The 11,987-nt window shown below is 44.1% G+C and overlaps 1 long non-coding RNA gene across 1 annotated transcript; it reads left to right on the plus strand.

The window, feature by feature from the left end:
* The first annotated feature begins 459 nt into the window (after positions 1–459).
* Positions 460–3,003, plus strand: LOC121694491. The gene is made up of 3 exons (XR_006025775.1): positions 460–875; positions 1,561–1,641; positions 2,519–3,003. It is a non-coding gene; the product is annotated as an uncharacterized LOC121694491 (long non-coding RNA).
* Positions 3,004–11,987: the final 8,984 nt, after the last annotated feature.

The raw sequence follows: 11,987 nt of genomic DNA on the forward strand, positions 1-11,987 counted from the left end.
GAAGTGTCATGCTGGACTGGTGCGCTGTGGGATATGGAGTCTTTCTTCTTATTCAAGCACAGCAGAGAGCTCTGCGTTTTCATGTGGGTGACATTATAGATCCCCATAGACATCAGTGGAACCAAAGGCTCCTGTCGTGCGTGTGTGTGTGTGTGTGTGTGTGTCTTTCTGTCTGTGTGTGCTGTGCCTGGAGGGTGAAGTCTCTTTCTCTTTAGTCTAAGTAGGTGGAGGAGAGATGGCTGGTTGGTGGAATAATTGGCTCTCCACATTAAAATAACAAATCATATGTTCAGCCTTTTCAGAAGCAACAGAGAGGATGGAAGAAGACAGAAACAAGGGAAAGCCAAATGAAAAAAGAGAGAAAGATTGGAAGAAAAAAGAGCAAGAAAGAGAAAAGAGACAGAGAGAAGGAAAGAGAGAGCAGAGAGAGAGATGTAGAGAGAGTGAGGGAGAGAGAGAGAGAGAAAGAGAGAGAGAGCTGTGGAACTGCAAGTGATGTGATTAATTTCACTCAAGGCCTTTCTTCTCATTCTAATGGCTTCGTACAGATGGAGGTGTTGAGAATGACTCGCTCTGGCAAATTGGAGTTCCTCATAAATAAGCAAACAGCTATGAGAAACAAGAGAACATGAAGGAGAAGGAGCACATCATTGCAACAGACAGACAGACCGAGTGGCGGCAGCACTCGCGCTACGCTCCTCTCTGTAGCTAGCCTGGGGGTCTTATGGGTGTCATCCCTATGTTCCCCGGGTCCTATATGTTCCCCGCTCGGGGTTAGGGTTAGGTTCCTATGTTCCCCGGTCCCATACAAAGTGGGGAACATAGGACCCGGGGAACATATGTATGCTCCCGTCTTATGCTAACATACTAATGAGGTCAGTTCCCCTCTCGCTTGCAAGGGTGAGGGTCGCACCTGGTCCAGGGGTTGTGAGCTGCCCCGGGTTAACTTTTATTCAGTTTTACAGTGGACGTCTGTCTCTGTGTCTTTCCACCCTCTCTCTTTCTCCATCCTTGTCTATCTCCTCCTCTCTTCCTCCTCCCTTTTTCTCTGCCTTACAGTTGCTCTCTCTTTCTTTATCTTCCTTTATCTTCTCTCTCTATCTCTAACTTGTATCCTTATTTCTTTTTAATTATCCTTTAAAATAAACGAGAGTGTGCAAAAAACACATACACACGCACACACATGTATGCACGCGCACAGGCGCACACACACACACACACACAGCATTATTCTGCCTGGTGTGGCTCTTCCTATAAGTACATGCTTCTCTAAAGCTGTCATTGTTTTTCTACTGGTGTGGCTTTCAACTCTTTAAGCTCACAGTGGATGGTGGTGCCGCTGTCGCAATAATGACAAAAAAAGGGAAAAAAAGGGAATAGAAAATGGACAGATATAAAGTGCCTGAAGAAAAGGTTGTGTGAACAGAGGTGGCAGTTTCTATGGTTACAAGATAGTTGTCCAGGTGCAGAGTGACTGTTCTTTTCCCACCTCTCTCTCTCTCTCTCTCCGTGTGTGTGTGTGTGTGTGTGTGTGTGTGTGTGTGTTTGTGTGAATGTTAGGAGCAGTTAGAAGAAGCTGTAACCACCAACCTTCCAACCCTCCCTAAAAGGGAGCAGCCTGGTCTCTCGAGTAACAAGCAGGTAAAGAATGCACACACGCTCAAACACACACACTCAAAGAACTCACCTTAAAAAATAATGTATTTCTATTTTTTGTGCGTCATTGTCAAAACAAAGATCCAATGTAATGCCAGCCTCAAAATTACAATCACAAAATGTTGCGCAAACATACACACACACACACACACACACACACACACACACACACACACACACACACACACACACACACATACACACACACACACACCACAGGGCTCCAGAGGCCTCAACCTGACTTGATCACATACACGTTCACTTACTTAGCACTTTCTCAGATTACACAGCTTTTAATCAGTAGCTCTAATTTCACATTAATGACTGTGTGTGTGTGTGTGTGTTAATTAGTGTGAGAAAGATATACATGCTTTAAATGAAATGCTGTATTCAACCAGTTTAATGCTAGAAAAGAGAAGGCTGGTGTGCCTTTTATGAGCCAGAAGCCAACCTACCTGACATATTACACACCCCTCAATGCTGTGTGTGTGAGGAAGATTCTATGTGTGTCTCTCTCTCTCACACACACATGCATACACAGACACACACACACACACACACACACACACACAATGACTCGGTCCCATTCCTGTCAGCATAACACAGAGTGGCAAATTAGTAAACAGCCATTTCTGCACTTAAACCTCTCTCTTTTCGCTGGCACCAAGCTGGCACTCCTGCCCCGACCAGTACCCCACCGTCTGCCTCTGAGAGCCGCAGAAGTGTGGGGCATGTAGAGAGAGGATGAGCTGTGTGTGTGTGTGTGTGTGTGTGTGTGTGTGTTGGTGCACGTGATGGTGAACGGAGGGCACAGCTTTGAACTGGGGCTGAACTCCATTGCTGGTGCCGCTATTCCCCCCAGCTTCCTCTATAGGGGCCCCAGCAGATGATGCACAGCCTGCCAGGCTGGTCTTCAAGCACCTTTATGAACCCAATAAGGACCAAAAGGAGAGGAGATAACCTCCTCAACATCAACACAACACTCCATATACATGTACTGTATGGATCATTGTTGTTATTTATACATGTATGGGTCACTGTTGTTATTTATACATGTACAGTATGGGTCAATGTTGTTATATATACATGTATGGGTCACTGTTGTTATTTATCTATATGGTTGGTGCCACGGGACCTGTTCAAAAGCACAACATGCGGTCATCATGTTTCCTACAGGTTTCCTACAGGGGCTTGGTCTTGGCATGTCTACAGTGCCGGAGGAGCTCTTTTTGTTCTGCCTTTGGGGGAGAAATGAAGCCCGTGTCTGAGCCTCAGGCAGGAAAGAGAGAATGCACCAGTGGAAGAAGGAGGAGAGAAGGAAAGAGAGAATGCACCAGTGGAAGAAGGAGGAGAGAAGGAAAGAGAGAATGCACCAGTGGAAGAAGGAGGAGAGAAGGAAAGAGAGAATGCACCAGTGGAAGAAGGAGGAGAGAAGGAAGGCTGTGGGGATGTCCTGCGTCTCGTCTTTATCATTCTCTGTGCAGCCCTGCCTATATGCAAATCGACGGGAGGTTGAGAGAAGCTATTGATTGCTGTAGCCTCTGGACATTTTCAAATTAGCTGTTGGAGTGGAAATTGATACCCCATCAAATTCAATAAGCGTTCACCTGAATAATTCCTTAAATGTTTCTTTTGACTTTTGTTAATGGTCTAACACCTCTGCCTGAGTAGAGTACTATACACAGACCGGTGGGGGGGATTCAGGCATGTAGCCTTGGTCGTGTAATGATAGCTTGTGTGTAACCCAAGATCTCTTCACTCACAAAACAACACTTATCAGACGTTTAAGAGTGTTTTTCTACTCTCTAATAGCTTATGGGTAGGAAAAATAAGATCTCAATGAAAAGGAGAAGCCTTTTCAAAATGATTATTATTATTTTTTTATGCCAGTGGGAAGAAGTGGGGCGATGTTTGATTTGTGCCCCTCCGCGCAGTGACAGAACATCCGCAGGACTTCCCCATCTCCCACTCAGACCATAGATAATGACCGGCACAGGGGCGACACAGCCTTAATAAAATTAGACTGTCTTCTAATACAATCGCTGTATAGAAGTGCATGTGGTCACTGAAGCTGCAGGGGTGAATAGAGTTACTGAATAGATTGTGGCTGGGAGAAAGCCCTGATAATCACTCGCAGTACGCATCTGTGTGTTTATCTGTGTGTGTCGTGTGTGTGTTGTGATAGCGTGGAGAGCGGCTCCTCATTGATTGTGTGCTTTTTGGAGCAAACTAAGCGTGTGATGAAGGCTGTCAGATAAGCAATAACACTGATTGGGTCCCGCCGGGGGAAAACACACACACACACACACACACACACACTCTCTCTCTCTCTCTCTCTCTCTCTCTCTACCTCTCTAAACACACACACTCACTCACTCTCTCTCTCTCTCTACCTCTCTACACACACACACACTCTATCTCTCTCACACACACACACACACACACACACACACATACGCGCACACACACACACACACACACACACACAAAAACAAATTGAGAAAAAAAATGTGACACCTTATTGGACGGCTCGGTGGGCCTGTGAACTAAACACGTCCTCACACTTGAGGCCTGTTTCAGAACAGCAAGGCAAAACATTAAGGGTGTGAAGAAGAAGCCACTGTGCGTGTGTGTTCTGGCGCCAGAGAGCCTGTGGCGAGAAACTGACAAGTGTCACAGCGGGTCCGAGAGGCCTCTGCCAGCAAACTTTCATCTCTCCGCCCTCCGCTCCACGCCACTCCGCAATGCACGCGCTCACTCGCTGCCAGCTCCTCACGGGCGCACAGATTTCCCCCGCAGTGATGGTACACGCTTCTCACATCTGCCTCTCTCTGTCCAAAACACAGCAACACTGCTATGAAGGAAAGTGTACACAAAATCATATTTGGCTCTTGTTATTGTTGTAATTGACTGCAGTAAATAAATGAATAAATAAATAAGCAGGCGAACTACATAAATCTTTAAACAGGGGGAAACAAACAATAGTATAAGTATATATACTTTTTTGATCCCGTGAGGGAAATTTGGTCTCTGCATTTAACCCAATTGGTGAATTAGTGAAACACAAACAGCACACAGTGAGGTGAAGCACACACTAATCCCGGCGCAGTGAGCTGCCTGCTTCAATGGCGGCACTCGGGGAGCAGTGAGGGGTTAGGTGCCTTGCTCAAGGGCACTTCAGCCGTGGCCCACTGGTCGGGGCTCGAACCGGCAACCCTCCGGTTACAAGTCCAGAGTGCTAACCAGTGGGCTACGGCTGCCCCCTGGTTATAGGTCATAGTTTACCTTTCCACAATCTTCCGCCTGAAAACAACACTGTTTAGTATAAAATCACCCATATTCTCTTTGACTTAAGGCATAACTTGATGCATACTGTTTCTGTGGGGTGTGTGCAGTGATTAAAAATGATTTATCGTGTAATTTCTTCAAACAACTGTTAACTGTCCTTTTTAAACAACACTTTGTAATTAGTGCAGTTATCCTTACGTACGTCCAAACTCTCTTTCAGTCATAAAAAACACACCAGTGCTGCTTCTTCACTGCTGGTAATTGTTGTGATATGCTTGTTCTCCTTTAGGAAGTAACAAAACAAAGCAAAATTAATGACTTTTCTGGAAAAAAAAAAGTGTTTTTTTAAGATTCTCTGTGCACTGCCAAAACTCTCCTTTCAGATTGATTATTTTTATATGCACCAACTGCACTGCCCAAGTGCTTTTGATATCGCTGTGTCTGTGTTTTTTTATGCATTATTATTAAAGAAAATAATGATGGAAATAAAATATTATGATAAAAAACCCTGAAGCAAAATAAATGTCAGTCCATTTTTAGCTATATGTAAATCCATCCTTTGTAGAACATCTCATCCCATTACAACCAATAGGCATTCAAAAAGCATCATCCTTTACCTTACATAACACATCCTCTGATCATTGCTGTCTGTCGTCGGGATTCTCAGACTGAAAAATATTTAGTTGCTTTCCTGCACACTTGCTCCATCATTTCTAAACATGAGTCATTTTTCTCGACACCTGTCATGTCCGACCCCCGTTTGGACTGCAAGTGCGGATGTGTGCGTGCAGGAGATGTACAGGTGAAAGTGCTGAACAAAGAGTGCAGTCGATTTCCTGCTTGCGCTCCCACAGCATCGTTTGTATCTTTTGACAAAGCAGAAACTTCCCTCAGGACACCGTAGAGAGCTCTTCAACAATCTCACCAACAGATCTGATCTGAGTTGATCTAGTTTCTGGAAACTTGAGCTAGTTTCCGGAAACATCTATAATGCCAACTGACATTTAACTGGTGACGAATGGATTGTTTCATTTTATTTTAATTCTTTTTACTTCACCTTCTTGCTTTTTTGTCTAGGATTTAGCAAGGTGCAATAATTCTACCTTTACCTTGACTAGGCTATTGGGTAGCATTTTGAGGTGATAATTTGTGCATTTCCCTGATAGATTAAAATGCACACACTGTACAATGCTGGCTTCATCATTGTGGAGTCATTTGTGTGTTTTTTTTTGTTTTGTTCCTCAAACACATTGCAGAGTTAGGAGCAGTGGCGGTGCCATAGGCTGCACATTAGCATAATATTTAACGCTACGCCGCTAGCAACTCAGTAATGTCCCTTTCTGGGCCTCCAGTACCTTATTTGCGTAAGCAAATATATTTAGCCATGATTCCTAATTCCTATTTGCAGTCATAATTTATGTTCATTTGCACATCTATTTTTGAATGGGACGTTGCAGGTTGGCCTATTTGAGGTTTTCCAGTTCCTCGAAGGGGAACCAACGGTCTAGCCTTGGTGGACTTCATAGCTGTGTTTATACAGATCAGAGTAATGTAATGTTTGTTTTGTGTAGATACTGCAGTTTGTATTATGAGTCTTTTCGGTTGTGGTTTCTTCATCTCTCTCTCTCTCTCTCTCTCTCTCTCACACACACACACAAACACACACAAAAACACATATACACACACACGGTCACAAAGGACTATTTTCAGTATTCAGCTGATTTGTGAATGTATGGCCAAGCAAACTACATTGTTGCATGCATCCCATTATCCAGTCTTCATACAACCCTCTTCCTAACCACACACACACACACACACACACACACACACACTCACACACACTATCTCAGTGTTCAGACAAATTGATCTCATATGGCCAGTGAACATCATAACTACATGTTCCCCACATTTCAATCTTCATATTAATGCATCCCCCCTAACCACACACACACTCGTATCCCATTTGAATATTTAGATGGGATGTATGTTAGAGTGTGACCCACATGTGAGCAGCACAGCACTCTGGCAGATGGAGTTTTACAATCCAGGGCGACAGTGAAATATTAATCCTAAGGAGCTGTGTGTGTGTGTGTCGCCGTGGCGCTGAATGATGCTTTTACAAGTTGACACATTTTTAATGCGCTGCCTTCAGAAAAGGCTGCGAACGCATCAATTATGCATCTGTCACAACCATTGTGTTTGTGACCTGTGGATAGCTGCTCTGGGACTAATGTGACCGCTGTTGTTAAGTGCAACAGAAACTTTTAAAGTGCACAGAGGCTGTCACATTCCTCTGTGGTGCACATACTTTCTCTCTCTGTGTGGTCGTATGCACATGTGTAGTTTTGACTGTGTTATAACTACATCTTAATACTGTAATAATAATAATAATGCATTTTATTGGTCGCTTCACAAAAGAAATGTAAAAATACAGACAATTTACAAACACAATAGGAGGTAATACTGGCTCTATTACTCTGTCGGAAATTCTGCATTTTTTGACTCATGCGACTTATAGTCCGGAAAATATGGTACTCTGTCGGAAATGATACACAGTTAATAAAGTTTTGGTTACATTGCGTATGTGATAAGTACCTCTGCACTGTAGCTTGAATGTTATCCTCTTTCCGTAGGTCACTTTGGATAAAAGAGTCTGCTAAATGAATAAATAAAAATGTAAATAATTTAATAGACTCTTGTCAACCACTCCCATAAATGGCACAGATGAGTGGTTTATGTTTGCTGGAATTGTTTTCTAAAGTCACAGCTGTCTGTCTTGGTGTCAAAACCTCACTCACAACAACAAAGGCACCAGGGTAACTGCTGCTGCCAACGACCGTCCTGGCACATCTGCACACATAAATGGGATATCAAGTGCTGGCGTGTGTCTGAGTGTCTGCAGGAGAGAGGAAAGTCGTAGCGCAATAGAAACTTCTCCACTTGACATTGACTACTCACCTTCATATCATGAAACGCAAGGAGATCAGGATGAAAGCCTTTTCTGTTTTGATATGCAAATACATCACTCGCAGCTGTGTGTGTGTGTGTGTGTGTGTGTATGTTTGCTCTGTGTAAGTATGTGTGTGTGTGTGTGTGAACGAGTGTTAATGTGTCTATATCAGTGGCTTTGTGTACAAGTACGTGTGTGTGTGTGTGTGTGTGTGTGAGTGTGTGTTATTGTGTCCATATCTCTGTGTGCACCCTGACCCTTTGTGTATGTGTGTTTTAATTGCCTTCTGAAAGGTGGAGAGAGCGTTTATTAGAGAGTACAGAAAGTGCAGGCACACACACACACACACACACACGCACACACAGACACAAACACACACACACACACACACACACACACACACACACACACACACACACACACACACACACACACAGCAGCACTGGTCCGGTGGGGTAATTACAGGGCATAACCGGAGTGGGCGGAGATATACAGTAAGCACTCTGCTGTGGAGGCAAGGGGAAGGTGGAGGGCCTGGGCTTAAGCTCCTGAAGGCTTCACTCTCATGCTTACCTACACACACACAGACACAGACACACACACACAGACACACACACACACACACAGACAGACAGACACACACACACACACACTTAACCCCCCCACACACAAATACAAACACAAAGTGTATATTACATTTACTCTATTACTCAATTACTATTTGACATTTTCTAAAGGGTTTTCTACAGTGTAGATTGCATTGTGTTTGGGAAAATAAACCAGTTTAAAGCAAAGAACATCAATTCATTCAGTCAGATGGGTGTTTTTCAGGCCAGGATTCTCAATCTAAGATCTGTAAGCGTCCCATTTCCAACATAAAAGATGGCAAACGTCACAGAACACAAGTCTGCTATATAACAGACTCATGAGTTCTTCTTGTGCTGTTGATGGTTAATCTAAAGACCCTGCTGGCAAAGCCTGTGCCCGAGCTGTGTTAAGCTAATTGTATGCAGTGGCTGGCCTGTCTGGTACATACGTACGTACGTACATTGGTGTGGGGTTTGGTTTAGTTGCTTGTCATTGTCATGGCTCTTTACTGGGTAAACCTTGACTCTTTCTCTGGACAAGATGAAGGGTGGATATTTGCTGCTGTTTTCATTGTTGTTATTCATTCATGCAGTTGTAAAAAGGCCTTTGCCCTAATGTCCCATTCCTGTTGGCTCATGACTAGCAGGGATGGAGTGGTGCTATTTTTATTGTTGTTGTTGTAGTTGTTTTTGTCATTGACGATAGTCATTTTATTGGTCCTTCACTGGGCAAGGGGCCTTTGCCCTGCTCTTCCAGAACTATTGGTTGAGGTTATGATGTGTGAGTGTGTGTGTGTGTGTGTGTGTGTGTGTGTGTTTTGAGTGTGTGTGTGTGTGTGTGTGAGAGTGTGTGTGAGAAGAGCTGATGGGCTACCTGGGGACTAATTCGTCCCAGAGGTCTCTCTCTGTCTCCCGCGTGGCTGCGGATGATAAATGAACCTCTTGCAGGAGTGCGGACCGACTCACTGTCACACAGGCACTGGAGCTCGCTCTGACCTGACATCTGCCCTCGGTCAGCACACACACACACACACACACACACTCAAAAAAAAAACACACACACACACACACACACACTGCTGCTGACCAAGCTTGTGTCTTTGAGAGAGACAGAGAGAGAGGGAGAGATGGAGAGAGTTGTGTGTGTGAGTAAGACAGAAAGATAGATACTTGTGTGAGGTGTGTGTGTGTGTGGTGTGTGTCTATGTGTGTGTGTGAGAGAGTGTGCATTTATATGATATTGAGGCCTCATCCACAGATATTTTGAAGACAATATTTTTCTATTGCGTATTCAAAAAGGTTGTCTTCACATTTTCGAGGGGAAATCCTGCAATACATATGCCCGACCAGTAGGTGGTGCCTTGGCGATGGTTTCACGCAAACACCTGGAGCATACACAATACTATGTGAAATTCAACTTAAATGAATGTAACCGGTGTGCTTCTAGATAACGAACCGTTGTGCTTCTAGATAACTATCCTAGCCTTGCAATAATGTTAACGCAACCGGTGTGCTTCTAGATAACTCTCCTAGCCTTGCAGTAACGTTAACGTAACAGTTGTGCTTCTAGATAACTATCCTAGCCTTGCAATAATGTTAATGTAACCGGTGGGCTTCTTGTTAACTATTCTAGCCTTGCAGTAATATTAGCATAACTGGTGTGCTTCTAGATAACTATCCTAGCCTTGCAATAACGTTAACGTTTGAAAAAGTTTTCACTCTGAAACCCGTTTTCAAAGAAGTGTGTTTCAGGACTAAAATGCCAGTATCCCGTGGACAAATGGCCAAAATGATTGCAAAACTTGCGTAGGTGCGTTTTCACCTAAGATATCATTTTCATTGTTTATTTGTGGAGGGGCCCTGAATGTCTTTCTTTGTTCCTTTCAGCCCCCCACCCCCCCTTGCGACGGCCCTGTGTCTGTGTGCGATTGTTCAGTATACTAGAGGTAGGACATTAACGCAGGTACTGTACAGTAGGTTTGGACTTTGTGACATTCTTAATCTTGCACTGTCTGTCTTTTTAATATCTGTAGCTATATGAGGTTTGGATTGCCATTGGTTTCTTCTTCTGAGATAATATCAACTGACCAGATATCCTGCACAAACTGAAAACCTGCTTCTTTTACTAAGGTAGGAGATGAGAGTGATTCATTTCAAAGGTCAGGAACGTAATAAAGGCTTCAGTTTATTCTTGTGCCTCTAGCCACCCGCCACACATACACACCACATGGACACACACACACACACACACACACACACACACACACACAACTCCATCTACACTGTGCAGCTGTGAAAGTGAAATAATTGAGACTTTCACTGTTTAAACAAATCATAAAACAGCACCTGAGCTACTGAGCGTCTCCATTCGGGGCCGAGATGCCAACCTTGGCACTCTCTCCGTACCCCCACCACTGGCAGCAGACTGGCTGGCATTTGGTGCCCTGTGTGCCAGTGTCTCCGTCTCCAGCCAGCCTCGATGCACAGTACTTAAAGCACTGGCACTGGCCAGCACTGGATAAGGAGTCCTGACCTTTAATGGGTCTCGCTCTTTCCTGTGTGTGTGCGCAAAGGAGTCCTGACCTTTAGTGGGTGTGTGTATGTGTGTGTGTGTGTGTGTGTGTGTGTGTGTGTTTGTGTGTGTGTGTGTGTGTGTCTGTGTGTTTGTGTGTGTGTGTGTGTGTGTGTGTGTGTAGGAGGGGAAAGAGTGTATCCACATGAAGGGGTTTCGTTGTTTGTTTTTTTTTGTTCTGTTTCTTTGGATCTGCTTGGACACTGGAGAGTGTGACCTGTGTATATGGCGCTGAGTGACATTTACAAAACTGTGTGTGTGCCTGTTTGTGTGTGTGTGTGTGTCTGTCTAAGTGAGATAGAGAGAGAGAGAGAGAGAGAGAGAGATTTATACTCTTCCCTTAAGACCGAAATACATTTTTGTTGGAAATTTGTTTGAACATTTTCCCTGAGGTTGTGGCACTGCATAGCCTTAATTTTCACCTCCACTGCACACATTAAGTGGTGTTACTGTAACAGAAAGACAAGAACAAGTGTGTCCCCCTGCAGATGAAATCTAATTCATAATCTCTCATCAGAACCCCCCCACACACACACACACACACACACACACACACACACATCCTCTACTACCACTGCTGAAGTCTGCTGTCAACTTGCAATATTGCTACTGTACACCTGTTGTGGGAAGAAGCAAACTTCCGGTGCCATAACTTATACACAAGTTTTTTTTCCCCTTCAGGGCCCTGAAACGGCTTCCGTGCATCACAGCGTACCCCAAAAATACACCCAATTTAATGGTGCATGAACAATACTGGGGTGTGGTGGCATTTAGCATTGCTTCTTGCACTGCCCGGTTGGCCTGGGTTTGATTCCCAGTTAGGAGTATTCGCCACTTTGGATAAAAGCATTTGCCTTGCACTTGGAAAGCCCACCAGGTCTTGTTTTCAATTGAACATTGAGTTTAAATTGTTTGCATGAGGTTAATATATTAT

Source organism: Alosa sapidissima, chromosome 20, assembly GCF_018492685.1.
Source record: "Alosa sapidissima isolate fAloSap1 chromosome 20, fAloSap1.pri, whole genome shotgun sequence".
NCBI classification, from domain to species: domain Eukaryota; kingdom Metazoa; phylum Chordata; class Actinopteri; order Clupeiformes; family Clupeidae; genus Alosa; species Alosa sapidissima.